The sequence below is a fragment of the Canis lupus genome, chromosome 33 (genome assembly GCF_003254725.2).
Source record: "Canis lupus dingo isolate Sandy chromosome 33, ASM325472v2, whole genome shotgun sequence".
NCBI classification, from domain to species: Eukaryota; Metazoa; Chordata; class Mammalia; order Carnivora; family Canidae; genus Canis; species Canis lupus.
The window spans coordinates 27,054,941-27,072,330 of NC_064275.1; the positions used below are offsets into that span (position 1 = coordinate 27,054,941).

General features: G+C 44.0%; 1 long non-coding RNA gene across 1 annotated transcript in view; it reads right to left on the minus strand.

Annotated features, from left to right (window-relative positions):
- Positions 1-603: 603 nt before the first annotated feature.
- The window catches only part of LOC118353160 (uncharacterized), a 73,534-nt gene continuing 56,747 nt past the window's right edge, over positions 604-17,390 (minus strand). Inside the window, exons 3-4 of the long non-coding RNA XR_004811537.2 lie at positions 7,957-8,221; positions 604-852 (exon numbers count right to left, since the gene is read on the minus strand). This is a non-coding gene — a long non-coding RNA (uncharacterized LOC118353160). The remainder of the gene's footprint in view (positions 853-7,956; positions 8,222-17,390) is intronic.

Genomic DNA, 17,390 nt, shown 5'->3' on the forward strand with positions numbered 1-17,390 from the left:
AAGATCTTGCTGGGTCCCTCCATGAGACAGAGCAGGCTTCCAGCTGAGCCAGACTCTCCAGCCCCTGGGGGTGGACTGGATTCTCCAGTTAGGACACAGCCTCATCCACGTAGGAATCCCCTCTGGGCATGTCCGACAGTACAGAATTCTCAGAAAGGGGAGAAGAAGGGATGTCAGTGGAGGGAATTTGGGTCACTGTATTCAGCAGGGTCTGCTCTCTTAGGAAACGTCTAGAGCACCTCATTACAACCTTCCTCCTCCATCACTTAGATCCTATAGAGAATAGAACAGAGGTGCTTACTGAGGGGCCATGGACAGATCCAAGCCAGGGCATCCCAGAAGGCAATCTCCCAGAAAATCCTGCAAGAAGAAGTTCCCACACTCAGAAGCAGCCCATTCCACCATGGGCTGTGATATGCCTCCCCTTACCTGGACCCCATTCTGCCCCCTGGGGTCACGCAGAGTAAACTCCAGTCTGCCGTAAGACAGGTCTACAAATATTTGATGACAGTCACCACTTATCCTTCTACAGAAGAACACACTTGGTCCTTCCACTATTCCTTTTTTTTTTTTTTTAAGATTTATTTATTTATTCATGAGAGACACAGAGTGAGAGAGAGAGGCAGAGACATAGGCAGAGGGAGGAGGAGGCTCCATGCAGGGAGCCCGATGCGGGACTCAATCCTGGATCCTGGGATCATGCCCTGAGCCGAAGGCAGGCGCCCAACCACTGAGCCACCCAGGCGTCCTGGTCCTTCCACTATTCCTACCAGGCATGGTTTCCAAACTCTCTTCCACATCTTCAGGGCACACACTGGTTTCACCAGGACTCCCCTGGCGTGACCCCGAGGGCTGGAGAAAGAGCACAGGAGGAGAGCGGCTAAGCTCGCAGCCTGAATCCCAGCCCCAGCACTCACTGTGCCTCAGTGTCCCGCACGCCTGATAATCTGCGTTACGAGAACAACATCAGTCAGTTCACAAGGGCTCTTAGAGCTGTGAACTAATAAACAAACATCTGACTAAGCTCGGGCTACTTTTTAGCACAACGCTCAGCACATAAGAAGTAGGTAGCATCTACACAAACCCTGTGGCTGGAGATTCCAGTCCCATTACTCTCCAGCCTCCTTACTGGTAGAGCAATAGTACCACCTCCGTTGAGCTTTGACGAGGTAAGGGACTAGGTCTCCTGGTCACTGCCTGGGCCCTAACGAGGAGGCAAGAACATTAGCTGCCTCTCCCTTTCTACTGCTGAGGTGGCAGGTGGGAGCCATTCTCCGTGGGTCTCTCCCAGTTCTGCACACCTTGCAAGTGGAAGCATGGACTGCCTCTGTTCTAGACTGTCTTTTCAAGGGTATCTGTATCATAAATGAGAGAGATGGGGTCTCCCTTTGGAGCAAAGCACGGGTGTACCTACTGTCCATTTTACAACATTTGAGTTCCCTCAGCTCAGGATTTCTCTCCACCGTCACCCTATGGGGATTGGGGCTCAAAGAACCAGTGTGAGAAAATACTGGTACCCAGGTCACTGTTATCACTGTGAATCAAAAAGCCCTTGGTCCCTAACCCACAGGCCCCGTCTTCAGCCAGGAGCCACGAAACCGTGGGAGGCTAACTCAAGAGCTTGCAAGCAAGTGAAAGCTCAGACCCTCCACAGTTATTAACCATAACCTAGAGAAGAAGTAGCAAAATACACTCTCCCTGTAGTCTTTATCTTTTTTTATTTTTTTTTATTTTTTTATTTTATTTTTTTATAGTCTTTATCTTAAACTATCATCAACCCCATCACATTTTTGTCCAGGTTTATATTATTTCTTTTTAAAAAAAAATTCTAAGTGAAGGATATTTTTCTTACTTATTTCCTTATCTATTCATGTTGATTTTCACCTTCTTGATTTTAACCTAAAGTTCCATTTATTTGAGGTCCTTCTGAGACTTTGGAGGGCTTGGAAGGAGACATCTCTTGAACACAAACCTCTCCCTTTCAAGTTCCCTTGTCCGAGATGCACAGACCGTGGTATCTCCTCCCCCCACCCCACCAGGTACACCCTCCTAAATCTAGATTCTCATCCTCAGTATCAGATACTGGGTTTATGTTCCATAAAACGTACTGACCAGCTTCTTGCCTTCATTCCACTTGAGAATGAAGTGTGCAAGAGAAGCACAAGTCCTACCACCAGCCCAGGATGCCCCTCACTCCCTCGTCGGCCTCTCCTGAGAACACTAAGTGGGCCTCTCAGGAACCACCTCACCCCCGAAGACGTGAGGATGCTTGACCTGAGGGACATGGCACGGCTGGAGCTCAGCAGGATGCCAGCTGGCATGGTTCGGAAGGTAAGAACACCACTGACGTCCACGTGGGAAATCTGGCTTAGAGCTGCTATAGCTGTAACCAGGGCAAGCCACGGTCTGAGCAGGCCGCTGTACGGCGGGGCACGGAGGTGGAGATCCCGCCCTGAACGTGCTCCAGACCCACCTCAGGCACTAAGAAAAGAACACAGTCGGGGATAGTGTTGTGTAATACAATTTCAGCTCATCACAGGCAGCTTAGCGGGAGGCTGGTAGATGTGGAAGCTGTCAGTGGTTCCAAACCTCCCCAGACTCCATGAATTAACGGGATGTGATCTCTACCCCCTGCTCCTTGCACCACTTGTTCACATCAAGGATTCATGTGCTTTCCAGCTTTCTGTTGGCCATTCAGCTAAGCCACCAGGGATTTTTACCCTGAGATCATGACCTGAGCTGAAACCAAGAATCAGGTGCTTAATCGACTACAACACCCAAGCGCCCCCCACCCCATAAGCTACAGTGGTTTTTATAACTTTTTCTCTTAGGTACTTTCTTGCATTCTGTAATTACCCTCCCTCTCCACTACAAAACTGGGAATACCTAGGTCTCAGAATCTGGTATTAAGTTATGGCTTAGTATTCTTTTCAAAAATAAACACACCAATAAAACTCTTGAACTACAATGCTTTCCCCTTATTCCTCTTCTTAATTGGGGGGGGATTATTTTTAGATATTACTGTTTAAAGATTTCTTACAATATTTTTAGGCATGACAGGGTGTCCCAAGATGTCAACATCTGGTCATAAGTTATTTGCAGGATTGTAGCATAGTTTTCTTTCCTTTGAAAAATAATCTGTGATGGTTTTAATGGATATTTAATGAATAAAAAGAGCTTTTATCTTAACATAATTTTAGCAGCACGCTTGAGCTTTATCAGACTCCGTGATCAGGATTGTCTGGAAAAACTGAGTACTTAGGTTCCCAGGATAGCTCCAGGGAATGGACCCTTGGCTTGCAGGCTTATTACCACCTTAACCTCTGCAGGGCCAAGGATCTACCCTCATCCCACAAGCAGGGTCTCCTTTATGTTGTCGAGAGCTCTCAACTTCTGGTCCTGTCTCATCAAGACGGCCTCTCAGCTCTTCAAAGCTCTCAACACACCCCAACCACAAACTATTCCTATGCTTTCCTATGGTCCTATGGGTCCTCTGATTTTGCCATGTCTGTGTATGAGACAAGAGACGGGACAGGGTCCAGATCTCATCCCAGACTCCTGATGGCCAGAAAGCTCATATTTCTCCCTATGCAGATTAACTCCTAGTGTGCCCAGCCCTTGGGGATCTTCGAGGCTATTCTACCACGGACACTACTCTCGGTCAGAGATGGCCAGACTTTCAGGCCCAGTTACCGCCCCCCCCCGCCCTCCCCACAGACACAGAACAATGGAACCCAGTCAAGAGAAGAGGCCAAGACTGTCCCAGAGCATCACCAAAGAATTCTTTCCCAGATACAGGTCCCATTGGAAGTCATGAGGGCCTCCTCCATCCTTCTTAGCCATGGCAAAGATCATATATACTTTGCAGAGACAGCAGGTAAGGAATCCAACTGCTACAGCAATCCATGGCCAAAGAGCTCCTGATTCTTCAGTGCCTCTCTTCCTCAGCTATATGTTTACATTTAAGAGGTTGATAGTTCCCAAAATCAGGAATCTGATACTCCTCTGTTTTCCTTTCTGCTCTTCCCATTTGTCTTCTCCTTTTCTACCCAACTCATTCTACTCAGGGTTGGAACATCACTAGCCTCTTTGCCCAGGGTGGGACTGGTCCTGCACCTTCCTCATCAACACTGTCCCCACTGCCCCAGTGATGAACAACTCTGCAAGCAGCTTCCACAAGGAAGTGACCCCTCGGTAGGCAGTTCAGCCACAGCTTTAAGTGGCTCCAAGTACAAGCAGGAGAATATTGAAATAATCCTTGGCTTTGGTGAGTTCACAGTCTAACGGGGGGAAGACAAGGCCCACAGGCACATAAGAACCCAGGCAGTCATCCTGAGGACACTATTTCCAGCCTGATAATGTATTTAATGCTCTCAGCCGTACTGGCGCAGTCAGTCACCACTCCATCTGAAGACACTCTCTTCTCTCTGGATGGGGGGCGGGGGGCGTGGCTGTACACTCCTCTCTTTCCTCCTTCCCCCTCTTCCTGGTCTCTAAGTGATGGGCCTGCTCATTCCTCAGGGATCATCCAGTCCCACAGGTTTACATGCATTGGAAGGTCAGAGATTCCCAAACCTATCTTCTGTCCCAACCTCTCTGCCAACCTCCAGAGTTCTATATCCAACTGCCTACTCCACATCCCCAATGGTTTATGTAACAAGATGTAACAGGATCTCTCACCTTTCTCCAGCCAAATGTGCTCCTCCTGCAGCATTTCCCACCTGGGCCAAAGGCTCCGTCATCCACCCAAATACTCAAGCACAGGAGCCACCCCCACCCTCCCTCTCTCTCCATCCAATCCATCAGCAATTCTCACTGGTTCTACCTTCATTCTGATCACGCCTCGCCACCCCTACGCCACCAGCATCATGTCCTTAGACCCCTGCAGCAGTCTAACTACCTCCCTGGTTCCACACTCCTTCCCTACAGTTAGTCGATTCTCCACTCAGCAGTTAGATCGTGATACTCCCCCATTCAGCGCCCTCCAATGGACCCATTACCCATGGACTCAAATCCAAACTCCCTACCATGGCCTGTAAGGCCTTACCTCACCCAGCCCTGCCTATTGCTGCAAGCTCACCTGCTATCACGCTGTGCCTCACCCTCCTCTCTAGAGCTAGCTGGCCTGTCTGCTGTTACTCCGACCACATCAAGTTCACTCCTGCCTTGAGGCCTTAGCAATGGCCAGTTTCTCTGCCTTGAATAGAGTTGCTCCTCCAGATCTGAAAACTCACTCACTCGCTTCACTATGTCCTCTGCTCCCATCTCACCTCCACAAAGAGGCCCTCCTGCCTACTTGGCGATCCTATGTAAAATAATTCTCTGCCCTAATCCCTCCATCCCCTTACCCTGCACTACTTTTCTTCATTGCACTTTAAAAACATTGCCAGATATTACTGTCCTCCTCTCTCACTAGAAGGAAAACTACCTGAGAGCAAGGACTTTGCCTCCCTCACCACCAAGGACTACATGATAAATGAACAAATGTCATGTCTGGTACATTAATCAAATCAACGTTCACCACATTGACATGGATTATGTTCTTTTCTTGGGAAGGGGATCAAATTTCTCATAGAAACATTAGTATAAGGGATGGTTACAATATTAACCAAGGCCCTAATGCCCAACTTTTAAAGAAATAACATGAAACCCAATACTTAATTACAAGTTACATGTCAAGCAACATAAAGCTTTCTAAAATACATGTGCTTTCATTAGAAAAGACGACTCACAATGAAGCCTATGTGAATATAATTTGATGCAATGTGGCATCACAGTTCATTGTTCAAAGTAATTTTATCAAAAAGCAGAAAGAGCATCATCATTAAAGGTATGGAATTCAGAGGAGATTTTCCACAGGCATCTCTGAAAAAAAATGTATGGATGAAACTAAAGATTACTTGCCCTTTTGAGAATCTATCAAGCAACATTTGTATCTTGCTAAAGGTGCCTGAATGATCTGTGAGCGACCCATTAGCTCCGATCCTAGGGGACCCGGGACGAGGGCACCAAGTTCCGGCCTGACTCTGCAAGGACCAGGTGCATCACTGCAGCTCTGCTCTAGAGGCCCCCTTCCCTCATCCGTGCAGAGAAAGGAGTGCTGGATGATTTCTGCAGTCCTGTTCGCTCTAGGTTTTACAATGAAACTTGGACTACCCTCCTCATCTCCTCGCAAATTTCTCTGTCATGAGCATAAAATTGGAAACTCTACAGAAAGGGCTCCCTGCATAGCCCACCCCTCAGCACCAGTGGCTCTTATCTTCACCCTGATGTTAACCAAGGCAACCCTGGCTTTAAAATAAAGTGCTTGCATTAATTTTTCCATTCTTTGATCTCCTGCTTCTGCTGCCTCGCAATGTCAGAGTGCCTTAAGGCTCTGCCTCTCAAGGGAGCCACGCTCATACATACACAGTGGTCACTTTGATCCAGCCTCCCTTGAATCCCAAAATAATGGCCCCCCATCCCAGCCACACGTTCTGTATTTTCTTTCAGGCAGCAGTAGGACACTGCTTTCTCCTTTTATCTGCCACTTTAGAGTCCAACCTCATAGTCACTTTTTACAAATTCCTTTAAAATTACAGGATCTATTTTTTTTTTTTAACAGAAGGCCAGAACACTCATACTTCGTTTTGTCTGCCAAAGCAGTCTAAGAAGGTATTCTCTAACTTCAGTGATGGCACCATATACTTCAAAGCAGCCTTAGAACCACAGGGGGAAGTAATCAGTGTTATAAAATCGTAGGCTATGCTTCTTTTCACTGATTCCTCTTTCTCCTCCCTCCTTCTCACTTTCTTTGCTTCACTGAATTGGTTGGGTCCCCAGCAGCCTCCTCACAGTGAGAGTGGACAGATCTCTCCCAGGCTGATGCTGGAGAGGGCGGAGGGTGACAAAAGAAAACCCATCTTGGTCACTAGCCAAAGCTACAGAAAGCAATGGACCCCCACTCTGAAATTTCACATGGGAAATCCCAAAAGATCACTCAGACTTTTGAAATGTAATTGAGAGGGGTGCCTGGTGGCTCAACAGGTTAAGCATCTGCCTTCAGTTCAAGGCATGATCCCAGGGGCCTGGAATCGAGCCCCAAGTAGGGCTCGCTGCTCAGCAGGGGCGTCTGCTTCTCCCTCTCCCTCTGCCCCTCCCTCCTGCTCATGTTCCCTCTCTCTCTCTTACACACTCTCTCTCTCAAATAAATAAATAAAATCTTAAAAAAAAAAGGGGGGGAGGGCGGGCGGGAATCCCTAGGTGGCTCAGCAGTTGAGCATTTGCCTTCAGCTCAGGCAGGGCGTGATCCTGGAGTTCCGGGATCGAGTCCCGCCATCGGGCTCCCTGCGTGGAGCCTGCTTCTCCCTCTGCCTGTGTCTCTGCCCCTCTGTGTCTCTCATGAATAAATAAATAAAATCTTTAAAAAAGAAATACTATTGAGAACACTGACCATCATACAGTCACCCACGGAGGCACTGCCGTTGTGAGGCAGCCTCACTCTACTCTATGCCTGCTGTCAATGGGACAATGTCACGACGTGTCGATGACTGTGCCTGTGAAGCAGGGCCGGTGGGGGCTCTTGGTCAGGACCTGGAATAGCTTGGTCCCACAGCTAACACAGAATTCAACCCGTACTCCAATCCCAGTGATGGCTGCTTGCAAGGAACCAGAGAGTCAAAGGAAAAATCAAAACCAAATGCAGTTGACCAGAGCAGCCTCCCGGAGCAGCAGGAGAAAGGCGTTTTGGGACAGTTTGGAAGGACGGACTACCAGCTTGGCAGTGTGGACAGTTCCCAGCAGAGGCCAGAGCACCCAGCAGATACTTAATCTTGTTTCCTGGCTGGCTCAATGACCGTTCCCACCGACTTCACCAGTTCTAGAATGCAGACCAGGTAAGCCAAGGTCAACAGATAACACTAAGGCGTGCTGACTTCACTCCCACCTGTCTGGGCACCCGGCCAGGTGTCAGCTCACCTTGTGGGCGCTGGTCTCTCCTGGCCACCCAGTCACCCTCTCCGCCACGTCCTCAGGGTGGGCTGAGGAGGAACGGTCAACAGCACACTTTAAACCCTGCCCACTCAGCAACGTCTCCTCTGCTGTTTGTTGTGGCAACTGGATGGTGAGCACACGGCAGGACGTCTCGGAGGTCTGTCTCCCTGCGGGCTCCGGGAGCCCTTGGCCAGGGCTGGTGCTCTGCACTGCAGCTGGGGCGGCCTACTGGGGACCGCCTGGCCGGTGCCTGGTGGGAAGGAGGAGAGGAAAGCCAATTCAGGGGCAGGCGTGCACAAGGGAGCGGGAGCGGCTGGGAGGATGCACATCGCTCCCACAGGCTGTGTGGAACCGTGGAAACGTCCTCAGGACAACAGGTGATTTTATTATCGTGTGTAGGAGGTCAGGGGTTTAGAGTTCAGGAATAATGGTTACCAGGAGGACAAGAACTAGGTGCTTCTTTCCTCCAGAGAGGACAGATGCCAAAGAACTAAGGAGGGTGGAACTGGGGTGGGCTCACAGGGTGGGGGGAGAGGCCCTGGCAGGGGTGAGGGAGGCCACGGAGCAGGCGGTGGGCCCTCAGCAGTGGAATCCCCGCTGTGCTACAGTCCTGCAGACAGATGTCTTCCCCCCTGGACAAGGCGCTCTGGCGAAAGCTGATCCCACAGTCACGGCCCCATCTGCACCTGCTGCTCCTGGAGATCTGTTCGGCCACAGAACCACGTGGGAGCCCCGTCAGGATGGTGTATCCTCTAAGTAATGGTTTCTGTGCTCGTGGGCGAGGCCAGGCAGTCCAGCCAGCTCAGCCCCCCTGCTGACACTCACCTCAATGACTCCCCGACCTTGGGGAGGGCTCAGGGATACCTGTGGGTCTTTGTTCCTTGTCCCTTACTCCACTCCCAGCTTGGGCGCGCCTGGACCTCCCTCTCACCAGGGACCTTTTCACTTGCTGCCAGCAAGAGAGGCCTCCAGGCCTGCTGCTCCTCTTGTGCCTCAGGCCCATGACCCTGTCCTGTGTCCCCAGGGGCCTGGCTGCTCTGCCATGGGACTCGTGTGCACAGCTGAGTAGGCCACTCTGGGCTATAATCCTTCACAACTCAACCTGTACCAAGGACTGCTTCTAAAAGGAACTGAAGTCACTCGCAAGAAGATGCAAAATTAAGCTACTGATTATTTAAAAGTTAAAAATGTATAAAAGCTGAGAATATATGCAAAATGGTTTTCTATACTAATTTTGCAACCCTATCGAGCACTACATCTGTCTCTGAGTTCCCTGACATTCGTGACCGAAAAAAAAAAAAAAGTAGGAAACAGAATAGGTCACGTAATTCTCCTTGGCAGACAAGGATGCAAGGCTACTTCATCAGGAAACAGGGGCCCTCTGGTGTATTTCTCTACGGAGATGGGACTGAGCATCATGATGGATAATTCCCCCCGGGTGGCTTTCAGAAAGAAATATTCATGATTCAGAATATTTAATATCACTTCAGAATATTTAATATCACCACTTTTTAATATCAACATTTAATGAAAGCAAGGAAAATATTAAAACGTGACTTAGGATTTTCACTGGGAGCTAAAGCAGTGTGGTTTGGTAAGGGGTCTGATAACTTAATGCAAGACATGGTGTTTTTCAGGAGAAAGCTGTGCTGCTCTCATCCCATTCACAGGGAAAGTGGACAGGAGAAGGCTGGAGGAGGGGAGCACCGGGATGTGTAGTGGGATTACTAGTTGCCATAAGGACCACGGACAGGGAAAGGGGGAAAGGATGCTGAATATCCCACATTAAACACAATTCTCATTATAAAGAAGTGTTCGGGCGCCTGGCTAGCTTGGTAGGTTAGGGGTCTGCCTTCAGCTCGGGTAGTGATGCCAGGGTTCTGGGATCAAGCCCTGCATGGGGCTCCCTGCTCAGTGAGGAGCCTGCTTCTCCCTCTCCTGCTGCTCCCCCTGTTTGTGCTCACTCTCTCACTCTGTCTTAAATAAAATCTTTAAAAAAAAGAAAAGAGAAAAGAATTGTCTCATCTAAAATGCTAATAATGCCTCTGTTGCGAAGCACTGGAAGGTGAGTCAGAAATTAGCACGACTCTTGTAAAACCTGTTCTTAAATACCAATAATGTCTTCATAGAGAGCTGACAGCAATGGCTGCAGGAATGTCAGCTCTGGTGAGTCCAGATGAGGGGGATGCAGGCTTCTGACAACGTCAGTCCTACTGGTGGTGAAGGGGCTAGAGCCTGACAGGCACCACTGGCTACACAGACAGCTGGATAGTGGTGAGCTACAGGCACACCTGACAGGTGTGGTCTGTCCCCAGGAAAGGGACAGATCTCTCCTGTTTTTTATTTCTTCATATGTCTAAATGAGGACACAGCTGGGACACCAAAACTGGACATCACGTTGCAGGAGAAACTATTTTAGTCCAGAGCACTGGTTCCCAAAGTGTGGTCCCTGACCAGCATCACCTGGGAACTTGCTAGAAAGTTCTACAGTTCCACAGACTGGCTGAATCAGAAACTCTGAGGATGAGGCCCAGCCACCAGTGTTTTAACAAGCCCTCTACGTCAATCTGATGCAGGCTCAAGTTTGAGAACCTCTAGGTCAGGGCTAAAGACGGCAGTCAGTCACAAGAGATAGTTTAGAAATGCCACCTCATCCCTGTGTAGCGATTCTAATACACTCGCAGAAGGAGGGGTGTGTTGCAACCTGTCTGTTGCAGCCAAATGATCAGACATGGAGGGCATGAAGAGGGAAGATCTAAGTGAGAAATCAGGGAAAAGAGTAAATTATCCAGGGCCAGCCTAAGTATCAAGTTTGATTAACCACCCGAGAAGGATTTTGTTTTTATTTTAACTCGTATTCCTCCATAAATAGTCAATGTAATTATATGGTTCAAAACTCAAAAGATACAAAAAGGTATAGAGTGGAAGATCTTGAACCTGCCCCTTCTCCTCGGTACCAAGCTGAGTCAGCCATCCCATCAATGTCTTCCAGGGATATGTTATGAAAATACATCTATTTTTTCTTTGAGAGGGAGAGAAGGAGGCAGGGAAAGAGGAAAAGTATGAGCAGGGGAAGGGGCAGAGGGAGAAGAAGAAAGAGAACCTTAAGGAGGATCCATGCTCAGAGTAGAGCACAACTCGGGGCTGGATTTCACAACCCTGAGATCATGACCTGAGTGAAAATCAAGAGTCAGATCTTCAGCCAACTGAGCCACCCAGGAGCCCCCATACATATATTTTTATCCCCATTTTTTCTTAAATACAAATAATAGCATACTATACACATCCTTCTATACTTTGCTTTTTTTCGCTTAATATGTTTTGGATAATAAGAACCACTAAGAAGACTTCTGACCATCTGGAAACATATAATACCCCCGGGGGTACATATGTCTTCCCTGCAGAAAAGGAGCTGCTAGGCTATCATGTGATTCTTATGGATTTCCTGGTAAACTCCCTGTAGGGAAACTGTCCTGAAATTCTCAGCTTGGAGAACTCTCCACAAGTATTATAACAGAAGGAAGTGATATGTAAACTCTTAGGTCACTAAAGTCCGATAGTGACACTACCAGATAAGAGCAGCTCCTAGTGGGCTAGGCATCCTAGAATGGACAGTGGAGAAGAGGCTGAACCCTGGAGAGAACTCAAAGCAATGACAGAACTTGGAACATTTTTATCTGTAAGACTAAGAACCATAAATCACATTTTATCTATAGGAATTAACAAAATGCATAAAAGGATAAAGACAGGAACTAGACATGAACACTTAATACAGCCAGTTTTCAACACTTAGAATCAGATATAGAGCACAGAATAAAATAATATCCACAATCTCTAATCTTCTACCAGTTTGTGTTATAGTAACATTTCCTTCAGAATTACTTTTTGTTCTTCTTTCACCTTCAGTAAGAGGTCTTGTCCCTCTTTGACTCCTTCCAGACTTTTTATCAATGCAGCCTTTGAACCTAAAGCATGAAGGTTTCTTTTTAACAACAGTTTTATTGAGATATAATTCACATACCATATAATTCATCAATTTAAAGTGTGCAACTCAGTGGCTTTTTAGTGTAGTCACAGAGTTGTGCAGCCACCACCTCAATGCGTTGTAGAACATTTTCATCATCCCAAAAAAGAAACCTTGTACCCACTCACAGTCACTGTCCATAATCCCCCAGGCCCTAGGCAGTGACCAATCTACTTTCTGTTCCTCTGGATAAAGAACATCTCAATAGGCTCACTGGCACAACGCAACTGAAGAAATAAAATCAGTGATCTTGAAGAAAAGCCAACATAAATGATCCAAAATGGAACACAAAGTGTGCATCGTGGGTGGGGGGAAGGGAGGAGATGAAGCATCTAAGAGCTAAGAGATACTATGAAATGGTCTAACGTGTGTAATTGGAATCCTAGAAAGAGAAGAAACAGACAATGGCACAGAAGAAATATTTGAAGAAATAATGGTCAAGAACTAAAAATAATAAAATACAACATACCACAGATCCAATAAGCTCAGAGGTTCCAAGCAGTAAAAATAAAAAACGAAAACAATTAAATACACCTAGACACATCATATTCAAACTCCTGAAAATCAAAGACCAAAAGAAAATCTCAAAGGCCATCAGAGCAAGAGAGAAAACGTTACATGCAGGGTAAGAAAGACTAGTATTAAATCACATTTCTCATCTGAAATGATGCAACCAGAAAATAATAAAATAGAATCTTAAAAGCACTGAAAGAAAAAAAACTGTCAACTCAGAAGATTACTCATGAATATCTCTCAGAGATGAAGGAGAAATAGCAATGTTTAAGAATAAACGAGCTTGGGCAGCCCGGGTGGCTCAGTGATTTAGCGATGCCTTCAGCCTAGGGCCTGATCCTGGAAACCTGGGATCGAGTCCCACCATCAGGCTCCCTGCATGGGGCTCACTTCTCCCTCTGCCTGTGTCTCTGCCTCTCTCTCTCTCTCTGTCTCTCATGAATAAATAAAATCTAAAATAAAATAAAATAAAAAATAAAATAAAATAAAATAATAAAATAAAATAAATAAAATAAAATAATAAAAATAAACGAGCTTGAGAGATTTCATTACCAGCAGACTTGCACTACAAAAAAAAAAAAAAAAATTAAAAGAAGTTCTGAAGGCAGAATGAATATACTGAACAGAACTAGGATCTAGATAAACTAAGATCTCTAGAAGTGATTAAAATAAAGGTAAATATAAAAGACATTTCAAGAGACAGACTTTTAACTACAGAAAACAAACTGATGGTTACCAAAGGGGATGGCTGAAATAAGTGATGGGGATTGAGGAGTACCCTTGTTGTGATGAGCCCTGGATATTGTATGGAAGTGTTGAATCACTATATTATACACCTGAAACTAATATTATACTGTATATTAAATAATTGGAATTTAAATTAAAACTTTCTAAAAGTTTACCTTCAAATCAATTTTATTTACATTGATTTAATTTACTTGTTCTTAACAATTATGCTTAGACTACCCCCAAAAAACTTCATGAGGTTTTAGACAAAGTCAACCATTTTTCTACTTTTTTTCTGGCAAAGTTTGCAACAGAAATATCATGAACTTATTTGACTTTTAGCAAGCATAATCAAAATAAAACTTTTATATTAAAAAATAAAGGTAAAAATAAAAGACATTTAAAATTTTTTTATGTGCTCAAAAAGATAATTGACTGTTTAAAGTAAAAATAGTAGTAATTATACTGTGGATTTATAGGATACATAAAAGGAAAATATATGATAACAGTACAAAAGTAGGAAGGATGAACTTGGAATATAATATTCTAAGTTTTTTTTTATAACATACATAAACTGGTATAACATTATCTGTGATTTAAAATGTATGTTGTAGGGATCCCTGGGTGGCTCAGAGGTTTAGTGCCTGCCTTTGGCCCAGGGCGTGATCCTGGAGTCCCAGGATCAAGTCCCGTGTCAGGCTCCCTGCATGGAGCCTGCTTCTCCCTCTGCCTGTCTCTGCCTCTCTCTCTCTGTCTCTCTGTGTCTCTCATGAATAAATAAATAAAATCTTTAAAAAAATGTATGTTGTAAACACTAGAGACAACATTAAATTTTTAAAAATAAATATAAGTAGTAAGTAAGCCAATGATGGAGATAAAAAGAAATAATAAAAACTCTTGATTACTACAAAGGCAGGCAGAAAAAGAGGATAAAAGAAACAAAGAAGAGATTAAGTGAAATATCTAGACGATAGATTTTAATCCAACCACATTGATTATTACATTAAATGTAAATAATCTAAATATACCAATTAAAGATTGTGAGATTGGATTAAGAAAGCAAAACTCAATTATATGCTGTCTACAAAAAAAGTCCACTTTAAATATAGAGATTGAAGGGTGCCTGGGTGGCTCAGTCAGTTACGGGTCTGACTCTTGATCTCAGCTCAGGTCTTGATCTCAGGGGATTGAGTCCAAACCCCGTGCCGGGCTCCATGTTGGGCATGGAGCCTACTTAAAAAAATAACAAAAATAGAGAGATTGGTTAAAAATAAAAGGGTTTTTAAAAAGGCATAAATGTAAGTAGTAATCAAAAGAAAACTAAAATGGTTATATTAATATCAGACAAAGTAGATTTCAGAACTGGGAATACTAGTAGGGATAGAAAGTAAATTCATTATGATGAAAAAAATCAATTTGCTAAATATAACATTCCCAAATATGGATGCACCTAACAAAAGGACTCTGAAATACTTATTCAAAACTCTTAGAACAGAAAGAACAACTAGATAAAAATCCACAGTTGTAGCTGGAGACTTCAACATTCCTCTCTCAGTAATTGATAAAACAAGTATACAGAAAAAGGATACAGGGAGCTGAACACCGCTATCAATTAACTTTACTGAATTGACATTACACCCAACAAAGCAGAACATACATTCTTTTCAAGTGCATGTGAAATATTCTCCAAGATACACTATATTCTGGGCCACCAAACAAACCTGTATCTTTAAAAAGTGAAATCATAGAGAGATGCTCTACAATCATAATGAAACTAAACTAGAAGCTAATAACAGAAAGACATCTGAAAAACTCCTTATATATTTGGAGACTAAACAACACACTTCGAAATAACCTAAAGATCAAAGAGGAAGTCACAGGATATTAGAAAATATTTCACATTGAATGATTTGAAAACACAATGTCCCAAATTTGGAGGGATGCAGCTAAAATATAGAAGGAGGGGTGCCTGGGTGGCTCAGTCAGTTGAGCGTCTGTCTTTGGGTCAGGTCATGGCCCCAGGGTCCTGGGATTGAGCCTCTCAAGCAGGGAGCCTGCTTCTCCCTCTCCCTCTGCCCCTACTCATGTGTTCTCTCTCTCACTCAGTCTCTCAAATAAATAAATAAAATATTTAAACACACACACACACACACACACGAATTTTAAAGTGTAGAAAAAAATTTATAGCATTAAACTCTTTCTTTCTTTCTTTCTTTCTTTCTTTCTTTCTTTCTTTTTTTCTTGAGTGAGTGAGCATGAGTAGAGGGAGAGGCAGAGGAAGAGGGAGAAAGAGAATCTTAAGTAGGGCCCATGCTCAGCATGGAGCATGACACTGGGCTCGATCTCACCACTTTGAGATCAAGACCTGAGCCAAAATCAAGAGTTGGATGGTCAACTATCTGAGCCACTCAGGTGCCCCAGCATTAATCACTTATATTAGAAAAAGAGAAAATTTTCAAATCAATGATCTAAGCTTTCCCTTCAAACAATTAGTAAAAGAAGAGCAAATTAAATTCAAATTGCTCATTCATTACTGGGCATTTACCCCAAAGATACAGAAGTAGTGAAGCAATAGGACACCTGCACCCCAATGTTCATAGCAGTAATGTCCACAATAGCTAAACTGCGGAAGGAGCCATGATGTCCTTCAAGATACGAATGGATAAAGAAGATGTGGTCTATATATACAATGGAATATTAGTCACTGGAAAGTTTGAACACCTACCATTTGCTTTGATGTAGATAGAACTGGAGGGTATTATGCTGAGTGAAATACGTCAATCGGAAAAAGATCATTATCATATGGTTTCACTCATATGTGGAATATAAGAAATAGTAACAGGGACTATAAGGGAAAGGAGGGAAACTGAGTGAAGAAAAATTAGAGAGGAAGACAAACTATGAGTGACTCCTAACTCTGGGATATGAACAAAGGGTTGCAGAAGCGGAGGAGCGTGTGAGGAGATGGGGTAATTGGGTGATGGGCACTAAGGAAGGCACTTGATGGGATGAGCACTGGAGTTTTACTCTATGTTGGCAAATTGAATTTAAATAAAATATTTTTAAAAATTCAAATTGCTCAGAAGAAAAGAAATAATAAAAATAAAAGCATAAATTGTTGAAATTAAAAAAAGAAAAAAGCAATAAAACCAAGAGTCTGTATCTGAAAATATCAATAAAATTTATGAGCCTATAGCCAGGCTGATCAGGGAAAAAAAAGAAGGAAAATACAAACTATAATAGAAATGAAAGAGAGAATATTACTATACATCCCATAGACTTTTAAAAAAGTAAATATGAATGATTTTGTGCTCATAAATTCAAAAACTTAGGTTAAATAGACAAATTTCTTGAAAGGCACAAATACTAAAACTCAAGCAAGAAGAAACACATACCCTGAATTAAAGAAATTTTATAAGACCAACATGACTTGATATGAAAATTAGACAAAACATTACAAGAAAAGAATACTACAGGCTAACATTCCTCATGAACATAAACACAAAAATCGTTAATGAAATGACACATCATTATAACGTGGGGTTTGTCCTGGAAATGTACAGCTGGTTGAACATCTGAAGATCAATAAATGTCATCATATCAACTGATTAAAGAAGTAAAACTATATAATCATTTCATTAGATGATAAAAACAAAAGCACCTGACAAAATTCAGTTTCTAATAATGGTTCTGAGCAACTGCTTCAATAAGAATGCAAAAAACTGCAATGCCCCCTCAAAAAGATACAAGCTTCTTGAGGGATCCAGAAGTTCCCTCATGAGAAAGGTCTCAGGTGCTGTTAGAAGATGAGTGTGAGGGGACAGATATATGGTAGAGTCTTCAACATGTAATGGAATTACATGAGAAAGCTGGTTACTTTTAGGCAGATATCTACTGAATAAAGGAAGAACTCCATTATTATCAGACCTCTGGGCAAAGGCAGATGCTTCCCATTTGAGGTGGTGAGATTCTAAAACCACAAGTGTCCCAAATATCCTAGACAGCTATCTGTAAGGAATGCAGTAAAGTCTACCTCAGATGGGAAAATGAACTCAATGACATTGAAACTTCTTTCTAGTGCTAAGACAGAGTAGGAAAAAAAAAATCCGGTTGTCTTATGTAATATGTTTGTTAAGAGTCAGGTAAAGGAGTATGA